Source organism: Xiphophorus maculatus, chromosome 18 (assembly GCF_002775205.1).
Source record: "Xiphophorus maculatus strain JP 163 A chromosome 18, X_maculatus-5.0-male, whole genome shotgun sequence".
Lineage (NCBI taxonomy): Eukaryota > Metazoa > Chordata > Actinopteri > Cyprinodontiformes > Poeciliidae > Xiphophorus > Xiphophorus maculatus.
In genome coordinates, this window is record NC_036460.1 from 6,561,968 (window position 1) to 6,567,584 (window position 5,617).

Sequence of the window (5,617 nt, forward strand, 5' to 3'; positions counted from 1 at the left end):
TGATATGTAAAGCAACACATTTTTAATTTGCTATCTTTTTTTGTTCCACATATGTTTGCCTGTGGCAGATTGTGTGTTATGAGAAGGAAAATTCTTTTAAAAAACAGTTTAATTTGATACACTGTGAATCCTCATTTGTGATAAATTACAGCAAAAACTATCCTACTGTGAAGCCTCATCATGTGTTTTTAAAAAAGTTGCGAGGAAGAAACTAAATACAGCCTGTGAAACTTTCTACCCATTACAATTATTTGACAAGTATAGCAATACAATAAAATATTGATTTGTATGTGTATTTACACAAAATGTTATATCTGGAATATAATCAAACACAGTGCCTTGTAAAAGTAATAAAAGCCATCAAACTTTTAGATTTTTTTCAGATTTTCTCTGTGTTAGATAACATGGAGAAGTGCATGATTGAAAAGGAAGAACTAAACTGTTCCACTGGCTACAAAAGCTCAACTTTTCTCTGATCTAAGCAGAGCAGTCGTGTCTTTGTAGGTTTTCAGTTGTGCCATGTGAGACTTTAAAAGCTGAAAATATTTTGAAAGCCATTCCTGCCTTAAACTTCTCAACTCTATTGCTGACCTGCCTGCTGTGTTCCTTTGTCTTTATGTTTTTTCACTAATGTTCTCCAACAGACCACTGAGACCTTCAACGAACAGCTGGATTTCTACTGCGATTAAGTTACACCCATATGGATTCTATTAATTAGATTACTTCTGATGGTAACTGGTTGGAACGGTTTTTATTTGGGGTTAAAAATGCTCTTTGGGCCTGAACATACATGCATCATAAAGTACATTTAATTTTCTGTTTCTAAAGTGATAAAATTAGTCAGTCACTTTGTGAGTCCCAATAGTCAAATGATTCCAAACACTTGACTGAACGACAAGCTTCTCCATGTATTTTTCTGTGCATCGGTTTATAACCTTCTAAATGTTTTGCCCTTGCTGGAAATCACGTCCACCTAGGAATAACTTTGAAATGATGCTATATGTCATGGAGCACAGATGAACATTTAATTCCTGTCAAAAAGGAAAAGTCACAAACATCGGTTTGTTTATACAGATCTTGGAATGCTGCCAAATCCCCGCTGATCGGAAGGAAGTGGTGATTCAATTCAAAGACCCAAGCTTCTTTTCTCAAGACGCTTTGTGTGGGGAAATATAATGAGATGGATGTAGAAATCTGAGGGATAAAGAGGAACAGGAGGGGGCTGCTGCAGAGGGAGATTTAAAGTTCACGCAAGGAAACAGTCAGCTCAACGTAGACCTCTTCCAGGACCTTATAATCTCCCTGGTTAGGTGATATTGTCACAGACTGTCATATTGCTCTTTTCAGATAACTGAATTTTTGATCGTGGTCAACATTTTACTCGGTGGTGCAACGCAGGCTTGAGGCACCTTTTGATGTTGTCAGAAAATATATAGAATAAATATTTTTTAAGTGTAAGTTATGTAGTTGGACACAGTATTTCTTGAAGTAATCACAAAGCAGTTTGCAGTATAAATAACCTTATTGCATCTCTTTAAAGGAATTATAAATCTCAGGCCTTGGGATCAGAATGCAAATATGTCAGTACTTCACTATGCAAGTCAATCACTGTTCAATTTCAGTTGCTGTCTTGTTAGGTTTTATATTAATCACATATTTAGCTTTAGGTATACGTAAATAGATGTGCAACTATGAGAACCAATTTTGGCTTCCTCTACAATATGTCCTGGCACAGAGTCCATCATATTTTTTACAGACACAAAAGACTCCACTGAAATACCGCACCACTTTCATGTTTGTTAGTGTTCACAAAAACTGCACACATTTTGTCCTTCTGCCCAAAATACATGGTTTTAGGATGCTACTAACACTATCAGAAGGAAATATGTTTTGACTGAAAAGAATGTCATCAGTAGTGTAAGTGTAAATTTTTACGATGAGGCTCTTATGGGCTCTTTTAGTAACTCTGTTCTGCTTTACGGCCCTGCGTTTGCTGTCACAACGCAGAGCACAGCGCTCCTCCAGCAGCTCCACAACTCAGATGTTCCACTGCACAGATTTGTGACACTTATCTTAATATTAATAATTATAATGGCGTTTAGTTGTGCAACTTTACGGACATGTGCACTCATGGCTGTTTTCACGTTTATTGTGCTGTTCATATTAGTCTCGATGTTTGCAGTTTTCTGGAGCGAAACGCGAAGCTTGACGTCATTCACGGGGGACGGATCATCCGGGAAATGATGGACCTGGAAGGCCTGACTAAAAAAAACTGCATTATTATGTCAATCATCAATGCATGCAATTTGCATTTACCCGGGTTATCATTGTTTGAAACTGGAATTTGTTTTTTACATACAAGTGAGAAAAGAGGCCAAATAACTCAAAATCTAAGAGAGGTCAAATTCTGTTTCACAACATTATATTTAGTATACAGCTATTTTATGAAGATGTATTTTAAAGTAATATACAATGTTTTATTCACTACTTTTTAACATTAAGGTTAATCAAAGTCACCTGTCTCTTTATGCGTTGCTTTCTTTAGAGACTGAATTGTCGTGACCTGTCACTAAGACGTCTTTGCTGTGACCATTTTACATTTTTTGGTGGTCGAAGGACAGAAAGATAAATGCTGAATTTATCCTTGGGTTTTAAGCTTAGCTGCTCAAGAGAGCAGCCAGTTCATTTATTGCCCTTTTACAGCATCATTGCCTACTTTATAGTAAAGCCAGGTGAAGCAAACCTCTGGCAGAGCTGACATATTGCCTGATTTAAAGATTACCTTGGCAGCAAGGCTCAGTGAAACTTGGATCAATTGGAACAATCTGAGTGTTCCCTTAAAATGAAATTATGTAATAAAAAAGTACAGAGGAGACATTTATGTTATTACCCGTGTTCCTTCTTGTGTCTGTTTAAGTTTTAAACTGACTGTATCATTGGAGACCTATATATTTGCTAATCTAAGCTCAACAAAAGAGTTGAGAATTTGGGGGATTTAAAGTTGAAATCTTCTCAGAGGACATAAGCTGTGCTTTCTGTTCAGAATGCCACTTTTTTTTCCAACTTCTGAGGTACTTTACAATGTACAAAGTAAAAAGAGGCTTGGATTAATACTTCATGAAGCAGGTCCAGACTACCCATCTCCCTCTGTGCACATCACCTTTCAACCTGTGCCTGGTCCATTTTTGTCTTTTGTATTTTTTAATGCAACCTTTTATATATACAGTTGCATATACATAGAAATTAACTTTATTGTTTTTAAGTCTGGCCTGTTTTAAACATTGTAAGATTTACATTTTAAAACGGACAATAGTTCAATGGGTACAAATCTTTTTATTAATCATTTGCTCTTTGTTGACCACCACATTATTTTTGAACATGTTGGAAAAATTTCATTGGACTTCTCAATTTCCTGCTCCTTCATCTCTGCATGGTTGATACTACAAACTGAAGTGAAACTGACGGCATGACTCACTTTCTTCATTATTCTGTTAATACTTGGGATCAATATTTTTTTTTACTTGTTTCTGCTAATTTTTACATTTTGAGTTCTAATCAATTAATTAAAGTCGGTGGAGTAAAGTACCCAGAACAGATTCAGGACACTAAATACTGAATTTTCACACCCCTGATCCCAGTCCACATGCACTATTTACAATGTGAGCACAAAACAATTTCACATATTTAGACTTAGAAAACACATGCTTTTTAGCACTCCAGCATACATGTCAAGATAGAAAAGATAGAAAACAATTTTAGCAGCTTCAGAAAGGAAGCAGAGTTTAGAATTTGGTTGTAAGTAGCTGTTTTTAGAGTAGAATTGTCATCACCACAATGTGCTTTTTGTTGCATGTAAGCGTCATAGTTCAAAGCACAGAGGTGAAACAGCAAGACGGTAACAGAACTAAATTCATGCATATATGTGTTAACAATGCTGCTGTGACCTATAGCTTGTTTAGTGTAAGCATGCATTTTATTTGCTAATGTATGAGTTAACTTATGGTTAATCCAGAAGACGGAAAATCAAAGATACCCAGTTGATTTCAATGTCTCACAGAGCTGTGACCAGGGTTGTCTGTTAACCAAACTAATGAAAAGGTCTACTTTGCAGAATGCAACTCAAATCCCCTGCAGACTATGACTATCTGAAGTACAGATACAGTGATACGTGTCAAATCAATGGCTTTATCAATACCGTATAGACAAACAAAATGCTTACGGCTTAAATCATTCACTTCTTGTGATGTTTTACACAGTTGATTGTCTCACTTGTTTGGTTTCTCACCATCAGGTCCAGAAAGCAACCTGGAGACCAAATTGTCCTTCCAGACTCTTGAGTGACAGGAGACCTAAGCATCAGCCAACGAATCGATGCCTTTGGAGACTCCAGCTGTAAGTAAGACCATGATGAATGAGACAGAGAAGGAGGTGATTGAGCATGTCTGCCCTGATGGTGGTGCATTTAAATTGGTCTGTGCATGTAAATGTTTTCCTTTAATTGGAAGCCAGAACAGGTTTATTACCCAAGGTGAATGCAGATCTGCGACACAGGCAACCATAAGGAACATTCAATTCGGTTTTAATGAGCTGTAGAGTTGAAATGTAAGCTTACACACGTAGGTCGAGCAGCTAGCCAATTCTTTTTCCTGCTCAAAAGTAGAGATTTTTTCTCTTTTTCACTCCGGTGATTAATGTCCTACGCTTGACCCTATTGACCCCAAGCTCAAATAAGGAAACTGCTCTCAAGAGAGACGCACTTTACCCTTCATTCTGACCAGGAACACTTGAGAATTGTGTTTCTCAGGAGCGTAGATTAGGCAGAATGATTTTTAAAAAGCAGAAAATATATCAGAAGGATGCAAACAGTTTGACTATCCCTGTCTGTTCAGGTAGACTGGACATCAAGGTCTTTAGTGTTGAAAAGGGTGCTTGATTAACATGTTTTCACACACCATTCAGCACGTTAGACAGATCCTTGATGATTTTGACAAAGCCTGGGCAGGAATACTCGACAGTAAAGAGCCGCAGGGAGGTGGAAATAAAAGAGTAGAAAACAAAGCAGATGCCCACAGTGTGGGAATTACACAAATCATCAAACAATGGCGAAAGCTGTCTGAGCCGTCGTCTTCACACATCACAGCATGCAAACTCCTCATAACACACAAATACAATTCTGCTCATTTCAGTGTTGGCTTGCTTGACAATACAAATACAAAAATAAACAGATTTTTCAGAGGCCATTTGTCCATTTTGACAGATGAAGATTCTTTACACAGAAACAAACTTGAATTTCTACAAGGAAAATGATTAATGGATGGTAATGTCAAAATAATCTGATTTTGTGGTGAAACTAAAATTATTGTTAAGGCACTGCATGGAAGAGCTAAAGACAGCCTCATCCACTGATGAATGGCTGTAATAAAGTGCAGCTATAATGTATTTTTCAAAATATATTACAGATTCTGAAGATTGTTATCAAGGCTAGTTTTTATATCAACATATTAGAAAGTTGGAAAGCCATTTATCCTGACAAAGCATAACCTCTGAAATCGATGGCACCATTAGGTTCACACTTCTTTACACTGGCACATAATCAATGTCACATGGGCTTCATAAT